This window comes from Protopterus annectens, chromosome 11.part0 (assembly GCF_019279795.1).
Source record: "Protopterus annectens isolate FY-2018-M chromosome 11.part0, PAN1.0, whole genome shotgun sequence".
Lineage (NCBI taxonomy): Eukaryota > Metazoa > Chordata > Ceratodontiformes > Protopteridae > Protopterus > Protopterus annectens.
In genome coordinates, this window is record NC_056745.1 from 1,474,931,050 (window position 1) to 1,474,943,752 (window position 12,703).

The 12,703-nt window shown below is 38.9% G+C and overlaps 1 protein-coding gene across 4 annotated transcripts in view; it reads right to left on the reverse strand.

Moving 5' to 3' along the window:
• The window catches only part of MLC1 (modulator of VRAC current 1), a 789,519-nt gene that overhangs the window by 574,908 nt on the left and 201,908 nt on the right, over positions 1-12,703 (reverse strand). The gene's annotated exons all lie outside the window — the stretch shown is intronic.

Below are 12,703 nucleotides of genomic sequence, written 5' to 3' on the forward strand. Positions count from 1 at the left end.
CCAGAATATTTGCTGCACTGTAGAAATTTCAGAATTAGGGAATTTACCTCACTGTTCATACATGTTTTCCTCTATGTTTCACTGGTGTACAACATTTTAATTGCCAGTATGTTGAGGGTGATAACTTCTCTCATCAGGAAATATGAAATTATAACTGTAATTAATGTAAGAAACTCTTGAAGCCCATTATAATCCCCCACCATAATAACATAATATCATCCAAAAATCTATACCACAGATCATCATCGTTTTATTGGTGTGTGTGTGTGTGTGTGTGTGTGTGTGTGTGTGTGTGTGTGTGTGTGTGTGTGTGTGTGTGTGTGTGTGCTTGTATGCATACAGCCTGTGTGTATATGTGTGTGTGTGTGTGTGTGTGTGTGTGTGTGTGTGTGTGTGTGTGTGTGTGTGTGTGTCTGTGTGTATACAGTGTGTGTGTATGTATACAGCATGTGCGTGTGTGTGTGTGTGTGCATGCACGTGTGTGCGAGTGTGCACGTGTGTGCGTGTGTGTGCGTGCGTGTGCGTGTGTGTGCGTGTGTGTGCGTGCATGTGTGTGGGTGTGTGGGGTGTGTGTGTGTGTGTGTGTGTGTGTGTGTGTGTGTGTATGTGTATACAGTGTGTGTGCATGTATACAGTGTGTGTGTGTGTGTGTGTGTGTGTGTATGTGTGTGTGTGTATGTGTGTGTGTGTATACAGCGTGTGTGTGTATGTATAGTGTGTGTGTGTGTGTGTGTGTGTGTGTGTGTGTGTGTGTGTGTGTGTGTATGTATACAGTGTGTGCATGTATACAGTGTGTGTGTGTGTGTGTGTGTACAGTGTATGTGTGTGTGTCTATACAGTGTGTGTGTGTATGTGTGTGTGTCTATACAGTGTGTGTGTGTGTGTGTGTGTGTGTGTGTGTGTGTGTGTGTGTGTGTATATATATATATATATATATATATATATATATATATATATATATATATATATACTGTGTGTGTGTGTGTGTGTGTGTGCGTCTGTGCGTGTGTGTTTGTGTGTCCGTGTGTCTGTGTGCACGTGTGTCTATTTAATATATTGTTTAGTTTGTGACAAAGTAGTCACTCGAATCAGCTTTTTGCTTTGAAATTAATTTTTGTTTACAATATAAACCTCGGAAAGGATGAAAATGCAGTACATAACAAACAGTTCAGTCTGCAGTCAAAATATTTTCTTTCCTGAAGTTCCTCCTCTGTCCACTTTCTTAGCTAATGTCATAAGCACTATTTCCTTACTTTTAGTGCAGCATTCTATTACAGACAGGGTTCTAGCACAGTAGCTGTCAAAATGAATGAACAGTTAGTAGTTGGTGTGGGTATGTTGTCCATCAGCCTGTGTGGTGCTGTGTCTGCTCCATGCAGACCCAAACATACCCGTGTGTGTAACCCATCAGGTATGGAAAATCCCACTTTTCATTAGCAACTGAGGCTAGTGGATTTACCAGTAACCTTTGTTTATGTCTAAAGTGAATATAATCCTAGCTTTTCCCAGTCTCTCAATCAGTTCGTCCATTCAGGATATGAATAATACATCAAATTTAGATATGATGTTTGGCTTCTTGAAGTCATTGCAAAATGTCATAAACCAATCAAGAGTGGATACTCTGGGATTCTTCAATAATCCTATTTTTAAGCATTTTTTCTACATTGTCCTTAACTTCTTGGTGTTTGATATGGTCTAAGTGTAGTTTTTCTCCATTCAAAGTTTTTGTGTTGTGCTGAATTAAACTGGTTTTATAAGGTTACTTTGAGAATATGTCCTCACTTCTGAGTACAAAGTCTTTTACTTCCTGTTTGTGGGACACTGGAAGCAGCTTGTTTATTTTGTTTTCAGGACATGCTGTAGGAACTTTAACTTTCCCTGCAAACATGCACAGTACAGAAGCTTCATTGGAAGTTTCGGTTTTCAGAATTTTTATGTTGTGTGGCTGTTCTGCTTTCATTTTTCATAGCTGTCTTCTTTATAATTTATTTTGCCTACTTTCTCCATCACTTCCAAAGGTCTTTGCTGCTTTGCAAGGAACTTGCTTTCAGCAGTCAGTGGTCAGCAGTCAGCGGTCAGCAGTCAGCAGTCAGTGGTCAGCAGTCAGCAGTCTCTTCCTTTGCACTCTCTCAGACAAGCATTTCTTACTTAAGCTACTATTGTGCCTGCCCTGCCCTGTCCACACGTCCACACGTTCTCTCTCTCTCCACTTGCATCTCAGCACTTAACTTGTTTGCACAAATGGAAAATATCCTAGCGCACTTGTAAAGGGATTGTTTTCTTCCTCTCATGTTGATTTTGTTATTACTTAGTAAGCTTGATGGACGTCTAACACACAGAACTTGAGTGATATGAATCCATTTCAGTCCTGAGGTGCTTATCTTATAGCAGGAGAAGATGTCAGTGATTGGTCAGTTCTTCCTGTCTATTTCTATGGCCCTTTCTAAAACAGACTTTAGAATTTTGTTAAAGTGTTCAACTAATCTGTTTTGGGGGAATAGAATATTTTATTTTGTCTTTGTTAACCAGGAAAGTATGAATGGGTTTAGCTAAACCCTTTTCAGTGGAGGCCTGTGAAGAAAAGCTACTCAAACTTTTTACAAAAATTATCACAATTACATACAGAATGACAGTGTATAGATCCTGTGTGTCTATATATTTAAAAGAATATCACTATATATATATATATATAAACATATATATATTTAGCATTACAAGGTGACCTTATGAGTCTAAGTTATTTGTAATGTAGATTGTTTTCCATTTCATGGTGTTGTAGAGAAACAAAAAAGAAATAGCATAGAGGACATAAACTATGTCTTTCTATTAAAGAAAGAGATAACAGTCTTCTTAAAGGCATTATTTTGTTGGCTATTCTTTTACAACCCCAGTTCTTAGAATGCAGAGAAAACAATATATAAGGTGTTGTGGTTTGTTTGATGTGTCCAGGACAGATTCACTGAAAAGGACAGAGAGAACAGAGTGTGGAGGAAAGGAGACAGGTAGCAGATTTAGGGAGTTATATGTATGAAAGATATAGGGTGCCTTGTTGTTGACAATATTATAACTGTCGAATCATGTATGGTAAATGAAGTGAGGCAGAATGGAGCGTGGTGAGGCCTGGATGTGAAGGAGGTAGCATCAGGGGTGAAGATAATACCACACTGAGTAAGAAGAGTGTGTGGGAATGGAAGTAAGAAGAGAGGGGGTACTAGTACTGGTAGGGGGTGCGTGGGGTGGGTGCAGTGAGTGGAGTTTAGGAAGAGTTATGCAAGAATGAAAGTGACATTTGAGAGGGTGGGGAATAACTGAGATTAGGGCGGAGGTTGGATAAGTTGCAGGCTACGTACACAGAGTTAAACTAGTGCCAAGACCAGTGTATAGCAAACAAATGCCTTTAGCTGTTTCTCATTAAAGCACTGACAAAGTTCATGCATTGCTCTGAGTATAAATAGGGCTCTTGGTTAGTAACAATTTCTGGTAAAATTCCTGAAAACTAATGAAGACGTAAAATCTAGAATGCAATAACTTTCAGATACAAACCTAAAAACTCTGGACAGCCATTAAAGAAACTGCATCCTGGCCATAAATTCAACCTTAACCCCTCTCCCAAAAACTCATCACTTGAAACAGCAATACAGTTGAACTCTTATTTCATAGACAGTATAGCATCTCCATCCAAGGATTCCATCTATTCCTTACCCTCCCAGCAGTCATATATCACCACATCCACTTTCATCTAAAAAAGCTGTGCTCACATCCTATATAAAATTACTCTTAAATAAACTCAAACCATACTATTCTTCAGCTGATGACCTTCCAAGTGAATACCTTAACATATCAGCCAATAGCATTGCATATCCTGTCTCAATTGTTATAAATACGTCAAATCACAAACCCGAGATTCCTTCTCTCTGGAAAAAGTCACACATTATCCCTCAGCACAAAAGGAGGAAACTCAACATACATCACTAACTTTAGACCTATAACAATCGTATCCCCTCTCTCCAAAATACTTGAAAAATATATTAAAAAACAATTGCTAAACTATCTGCTGCAGAAAGAACACCTATTTCCCACACAACATGGCTTCCTTCCTTCCTGTAGTACTAGCACTGCCCTTCTAACCTATATAGATGCTGTCAATAAAGCTAGAGGTATTGGCAAACTAGTCTCCCCTTTATTTCTAGGCTTGTCTAAAGCCCTCAACACAGTTTGTCACAGCAAATGTCTACTTAAAATTTCCTCATTAGGTCTCTCTCAGCCCACCCTTCTGTGGTTCAAAAGCTACCTGTCCAATAGGTATCAGTCAGTAAAATGGTACTCCACACTCTCTCCATACCTCCCAGTCACCACCAGTGTACCACAAGGATCTATCCTTGATCCCCCTCTCTTTAACATTCTCACCAACACTGTCCACGCATCCACATAACAGGCCTCCCTAATACAATATGCAGATGATTCTACACTCATTTGTACATCTGACAAATTGGCATATCTCCAAAAATATTACTCAGGAAGGTTTAACAGCAACTGAAACGTGGCTTTGTACTTCACAACTCATGCTCACCCCCCCCCCCCAAAAAAAATAAGCTACTACTTTTCCCCTCAAACCCCTCTCCTATGAAAAAACAACATTTAAAGTCCTCTCTCTTGATAATGCAACCATTGAAGTCACTTCTCATGGTAAATTATTAGGGACAACAGCGGATGATAATTGTACATTCGATCTGCATATACAAAATTACATAAGAAAAACTCATCAAAAATTAGGGATGCTTTACAGAGCCAAAACCTTTCTCACTGAGACAACTAAAACTACATTTGCCACTACTTATCCCCTCCCCACGCTTCTTTATGGCGCTCCCATCCTTACTAACATCCAGGCTTCACAAAAATCAAAACTTGAACAATGCTACAATGCTATACCAAAGTTGTTAAATTTGCAGCAAATTCCCCTTTCAGAACCCATCACTGTATAGCACTAGAAAGTCTAAATCGGTTAGAACTACCCCGTCAAGTAACATATACACAGCTTCTTACCCCCTATAAAATTAGGGTGTATATTACATTATAGAATTTTTTAAAGTTCGAACGTCATATGGTCAAAGCCATATGATATAACTTTTAAAAGTTCAAAAAGCTAAAAAAAATTAACAGAAAAAACCTACCTGACCATTTTAAGCAGGAGGGCAAACCCCCTACACCCCCCCACACCCCCACTCTTTAAATATACCAATTCCGAGATCGCACTACAGTGCAGGAAAGGGAAATCTTCCCATTCCGCACTGTATGGAGATCTCCGTTGAAATGTTTGAACTTTTAAAAGTTTGATCATATGGTGTCGACCATATGACGTTCTAACTTTTAACAGTTTGATAATGTAAGATACACCCTAAAATTATCCAGAGTCCATCTGTTTGTCCAGCACTAAATAACATTCCACACAAGTATGTTGCTAGTTAGTCATTACGATCCAATGACCAAAACCTCCTGTCAGTACGCAACCTTATCAAATCTGCTGGGCATTGTCTGTACTCATACAAGGTTGCTTAGGCCTGGAACTCATCTCTGTCCATCAAGTCAATAGCCACTCTCCCATCCTTCAAAACCATTCTGAAAGCCTTCTTAGCCCAAAGCTGGCTCTGTTCTTGCTCAACACCAGGATAAATTAAATCCCTAAATGTGAACAAATACCTACTCATACCTTACATCTCCTTACTCTCCCTTCTTCACTCACTTTCTTAATTATTTCAATTTCCCACCCTGGTTTTCTCTCTTAATATACCATTAGCCCACTTTTCTCTGACTTCATATTGCAGTTCCTATACTAACTTAACTTTAATTTCTTTTCTAAACTTTCTCAAACTGTTAAATCATTATCATATAACTTGTATCTACTGTTAACCAATGATTCATACTATGTCCAATTGGTATACTTATTTAAAATGTATTTGTTTTTTTCGACTATTTTTAAATTCTGTAAAATTATTATTCTTAAAATGTTTTGTAATACTCTGGAGCTTTTCTCCCTGGGTCTCTACTGAAAATCGGCTCCTACCCAGTCGGACTTTCCCAGTAATCAAATATAAATAAATAAATTCCTACCCCAGAGAAGGGTGTTACTAGGGGGTTCCTATGAGTACAACGAAAACGCATTATGTCGAATGTGTTTTCGTCGACATTTAGAGCGAACAGGTAAAACAGCGAAGCGGCTGTTCAGTGAATTCTTTCCCTGGGAAAGAAGTCGCTTGACCGCTTCATTGTTTTGCCATGTTCTAAAGTGTAGTGTGGTCCCTTGTCCGGTATAGCTCCTGAGCGTGATTGTGCAACAATTACTAACCTTAGGGTTAGGGTGCAGGTTAAGGTAAGTGCATATGTATGAAAGTGTTTACTGTTTTATATTTTGGGTTAGATGTATGGTTGAGTTATGTGTGTATGTGTTTTCAGTTGTTTACTTTTGTTTTGTGGGGGGGAGTAGAATTAGGGTTAAGGTAAGTGTGTATGTGTTTGGAGCTGTTTATGTAAATGTGCGAGAGTTACTGACCTTAGTGTTAGGGTGCGGTTTAAGGTAAGTGCATATGGTTTAAAATGTTTACTGGTTTTTTTTTTCGTTAAATGTATGGTTGGTTTATGCGCATATGTGTATTTAGTTGTTTACTGGTTTTTGGTGGGGTATAATTAGGATTGGGTATGTGTGTATGTATTTGGAAGTGTGTAATGTTTTTTTTGCGGGGGTTGGAACAGCGATTTCTTTCCCTAAGAAAGAAATCGCTGTTCTGTGGATTCGACATTTTCAGCTTTCGCTGAAAATGTGTCGATGCAACATCGTTCGCTGTTTTAAGCATTCGATGTTGCAATATAGACCTGTTACTAGGTTTTGCTGTGGGCTTTACACTGACTCTTCACAAGGGTGCTGCCCCAGGAAATTTTGTTGCATAATCAGTAATTCCCAGCACATACTGATAGACATTATTCACTTTCACAAGTGGACCTACAATGCCCATTACTATGTGTTGAAAAGGAACCTCTATAATTGGCAAAGAAGTCAGAATATTCTTAAAGAGGGGACTAGTTGCTGTCCTTAGGGCAGGTTGCATAAGAGTTCTGGATGTCCATCATAATACTAGGTCAATAAAATGCATCCAAAACTCAATTTTTTGTTTTGTCCATTCCTAAATCACCACCAACAATGTTCTAAAATGTATTGAAATGAATCACTGGCTCATTATGTGTTCACACTTTGGTTATCCTATATAGCAGGACGTTTCTTCGCTCAAAGTAGGGGCGCATCATAGGCTTGCTCTGCTTCTTCAGTTCCTATTCTCTTCACTCTCAGTTCTCTCTATTTGCACATAGAGCATGTCCATCCACTGAAATTTCTAGAAATTACTAGGGCTTATCCAGAGGTCAAGCAAGTCAGTATTTTCTTCAGTATGCTGACATGAAACAGAGTCAATGGCCTCTTCTGCAAATACAACTATGGGCTTCTCCCTTTCATGCAGTTCATATTATATGTAAGACAACTTCTGAAAATAATTCTGTAATACCATAGTGCTGGCTGTTTCTGCTTTTCTTCCTTGGGTGCGGTTTCACCTGCATTTCTTTTAATGTTACTTTTGCTTCTGGCTGGCTGACTGCACTGGTATGGCAGGGACAAGATTAGAACCCTGTTCCGTTTCTTCTTTTTCTTTTCTTTCACTGTTTGGCACATCTGCCCCTTCTTCAGTATCTGTTCTTGTTACTGTTAATGTATCCTTAACAGAGGACCTTTCTCTATTAGTGTTTAAGCTAACGTTTTACCACTTTAACTGCTGGAGTCTTTTGGTATGTCACTCTTCCTTTCAATTCCTTTACTGACTTCTTTCAGTATTTTGACAAGAGTGTTTAAATAAGACAAGACAGTTAAGGATACATTTTTTTGAGTTACCCTCAACGAAGCAGTACACAAATGCAACAATATTTTCCTAGAAATTCTAAACTCCCTTGCTCCCCTTACAAAAATTAGAGTAAAAGTTTCCTTTGCACCATGGCTTTCTCAGTCAGTGCACTCCCTAATGTTAACGAGGGACAATACCTGGAAAAACTGGATAAAATCTAAATCCCCCACACATCAACAAACTTATAAAGAATTCCGAAACCTTACTAAAAACATGTCAATAATGAAAAGAAAAACTTCTGCCTAAAACCCCAAACTAGCCATCATAGCAACCCTAAACAATTTTGGAACACTGTTAATCAGATTATCACCCAGATAACTGGAGTATACTTAGCCCTTGTCCAAACAACTCTCCCCTTGAAACTGCCAACATTCTCAACTCTCATTCCATTTACTCTATCAGCAAATTAACCAAGAATAGTTTTGCCTCCAACCTTACTAATTCCTCCACTCCCTCTAAATAAAAATACATTTCTCACTCAAACCTATCCTTACAGCCTACATTAAATCTCTTCTAAGCAAACTAAAGCCTTGCTCTCCCTTGGCTGATAATCTACCATCTTACTTCCTTAAACTTGCTGCTAACTCAATAGCCTACCCCATCTCTATCCTAATTAATTTATTCATCCAAGAATCTACTGTCCCCACTATTTGGAAAAAATTCTACACTATACCTGCCCATAAAGGAAGACATTCCACTGACCTCTCTAACTACCATCCCATTGCCATCCTGTCCCCCCCTCTACATTATCAGAAAAATGCACACATAAGCAGCTCCTTGACTATCTTCTTCAGCAAAATCATCTCACTCCCAACCAGTACGGCTTCCATCCTAATCATAGTACAACTACCACTCTAATTTCCTTCACTCGAACTATCTCCCAAACCAGAGACAATAACAAGCTAGTTTCCTGTCTATTCTTAGACCACTCCATAGCCTCTGACACCCTCTCACACCCTATGCTTCTTTCCAAACTGTCTGATAAGTCTCTCTAATCCTGCTCTTCAGTTACACTCAGGCTGCCTCACCAACAGACAGCGATCTGTCAAACGGTTCTCTTCCTTCTCATCTTTTCTCCCTGTTACTGCTGGCGTACCACAAGGTTCCATTCTTGAATCATTAATATTTAACATTTTCACTGACTGTCTTCACACTTTCTGCTCTCTCTCTCTCTTCTATTATACAATATGCAGATGATTTGACCACTGTCTCCAACTCTGAAACACTGTCTGACCTCCACACTTTAACCCAAAACTCTTTTACCTTGTTGAAAATTTAACAGATAATCAACTTATATTCAATCCAAAAAAACAAACTTCTCTTACTTCTCCCAAAATCTCTTTCTCATCTAAAATCTTCCTTTATTATCGCATCTTTTGACAATACTGTCATTAACGTGGAAACTCAAAGTAAGCTCCTGGGTGCAATCATTGATGGCCAACGTAAATTCGACCTGCACGTCCAAAACTGCATAAAGAATACACACCAAAAACTGGGCTTACTCTATCAAAACAAAAACATCCTCACCAAGGACTCTAGATTCTCTCTTACCCATGCCTACCTTCTTCCCAGTGTTCTTTATGCCTCTCCAGTCTTAACCATCTTACAATCCTCTCTAAAGATCAAGCTTGAACTCACTTACAACAAAATTGCTAGGTTTGTTACAAACCAACCATATAACTCTCACCACTGCCTCTCTCTCAAATCTCTAAACTGGCTAGAATTCCCCCAGCAACTCCTACTACCTCAAGTATTCATTATTCACACCATCCTCAATAAACCTACCTCCTGCCCCGCTATCTCATCCCTCATCTTTTGTATACTCCTAATCACTCTCTACGCAGCTCTGTCCAGTCCTCTTAGAAATTTATAAGCCCAAAAGAACAATTGGCCATCATTTATACAGCTACTCCATTGCCTTAGCTTGGAACAAACTTCCACTGAGCATCAGAACCTTACCCAGTACTCACAACTTCAAAAAAGCTTTAAAGAAATGCTACTAAACTCTTAAGACGTGCACCTGTCAAACCCCAATCTGAGTCTCTGTCTGATTTTCATCCACCTTACCATGTATCTACTACCCTGTCTTATGAACTGCGCTCTCATCTACCCTCTTTTATTGTATTTCCTTTTTCTTCTTATTTATTAACACCAGAACCTGCTGACCTGCCCTACTCCTTAGCCTCAGGTTTGCATGTTACCATAGTAACCTACATTGATTTATACTTTCTTATATCCAACTGCCTACTGATTTACTTACTTTTGTACTATATTTTCTGATTTAATTGCTTACTCTTTTTACTGTATTGTTGAGCTGCCATGTATTTAAAGCTCACAGCACTTACTACTTAATGCTTTTTGTATTTACTATTACAACTGTGCTGTATTGGAGCTGAATATGGGCTTAGGCTCAGTCAGACAAAACCGATTAACAAATGTCAAAATAAATAAATTAATAAAGACTCCACAGATATATTTATAGCCACATCTTACCTCCTTTTCTGTCTTTGACTCCCATAGTTTTCTATGTACTTTTGGCAGCACAACTGGCTGAAGCTTTACACCTTGAGTTTCATGTTTCTTTAAACTGGAGAAAATATTGGTCACTAATTATTCTATGAACCAAACTGGGCAGAAGGCAAGATGTAAAACTTTACCCAAGAGATTCTGCATTTCAGCTTGTGTTATGGGGGTGTTCACTGCTTTCTTCATGTGCACACATCATTTCAAATTTCTGTTTACTAACTCTTTATGGTTGAAAATATATTGTGTTTTAACCAGTGTAATCATGCTTACCCAAGCCAACATCCTAGTAATTCTTTCCCTTCTACTACAATAGTACCTGTCATAGGTTTGGTGCCAACATAATGACAAAAGACATATTCTGTACTTGAAAAAGTTAAAAATGCAGCATTGTCACACTCCACGGGTATACTTTCAAGCAGACTTTGACAGACTGATTACTAGTATTAGCAGGTTTTACAGAAATATTTTATTGTCATTAACTAGGTATTATTTCCTTTTCTATAGCATTTTAAATAAATCAATTTAAATTTTGATTTTTTTTTTTAGTTCATACATTCATAGGTTCATAGGAAGTTACTAGGCTAGTGGCCCTAGAGCCTTTGCAAGCCTGGCGATGTTAATCCCAAGTACCCCCATTTGTTCTTTCTGGGTAGTTTGCAGAACAAATTTATGAATAGAGCTGGTCTGTGATCAACATCAGCTATCCCTGTCCATGAGGGACATGGGTGCCACCCTAGGGACAAATTTGTGGTCTCCCATCCAATTATCTCGGCTGTGTTTGAATAGGGTCAGAGAGGAGCCTCTGTTTTACGTGAACACAAAGTCTGTTCCAGAGAAGCGGCAGTCTTTGGGAGACATATCTGCCTCTCCAGCATGTTCTGTTAATGCCATAAGCTAGGTTGATCCCAAGATTGAGTGACTCTTGTGCCATTTCACTTGTGGATGTGCAGCATTTCCATTAGGGCAGGGTTGGAGATTGTCTATAGGCCAGGCACAAGTCACCTCTCAGTAGCCTAGTCACAGATAAAGACACACTTACTTGACAACTTATTATTATTCCATTCTGCATACAGTTTTGACTTAGATTACGGCTTCACTTACTGTAGAAACAAACAGGCAAAATAAACAACTAAGTATTCAGGAGACTTGCAGTTACTCCGAAATACCCATTTCCTTAAGTTAATAGGGGATGCAGGAAAAACATTTCTAAAATTTTACTTACGTTATTAATATGCCATTCTAGCCACAGTTTCAAAATACTGAATAAACCTGCCATTTGTGATGTTACAGTTCTGTCCATACAAATCTCATCCAAGCTTATCTGCTAACTGAGCAGTGTTGTCTTATTGCTCAACCTTAGCCTACATAAAGTATAGGTCCCTCTTGTAGTCTTGGTACTACCAGCACAGTCCTGTCAAATTAACCCATTCCCTTCCCTAATAACATACAGTAAGAGCCTCGTACCATGGATGGGTTAACGCATTTCATTCTTAATAAAACATACAGTAAGAGCCTGCTATTATGGACAAGCAGTTTTCCATCATCTCTCTAGCCAGCCTAATAGACATGGGCATCCTAAGGTAACGTAGCAATCATGTCATGTATACTGACAACCACTTATTCCTGAAACAAGCAAAGACTTTATGTGAGAGCTGTAGTTACACTATGAAACTGGAGGCAAGACTCTCACATAAGGACAAATCAAATGCCAAACAGGTTGTCAGCACAGACACACTTCCCACACCAAATAGGAATATGACACATAAACCCACATATGCAGCAGTACTCACTAGTAACTTACCAAAAGATCAGAGACCTCCCAAATGCAAAGAAACCATTTACACACATAATGCAAAAAAAGACCACAACATATAACACACACCAGTGTCTCAACAAATAAGCCCATAAGGAGTAACACCACAAACCGTAATGCATTGGTCATAAGTGACTCCATTGTGAGACACATGGATGCTCCCCTCAGTGGGATGGATAAGGAGTGGATTGTAGTTAGCTGTCTGTCACATGCTCAAGCACTCAAGTCACTCAACCACAAGTACCGATATGACTCCATCTTAGACCATGTGGGGGTGAATGACTTGAGACATACCTCACTAAACTATTTGAAGGGAGACATGACTGAGCTCTCAGATTATGTGTTACAGACAGGTGTAAGCCTAGCCTTAAGCAGCATTCTACTTTCCCCAAGTATGATGCCATAATATAAACAAAAAATGAGT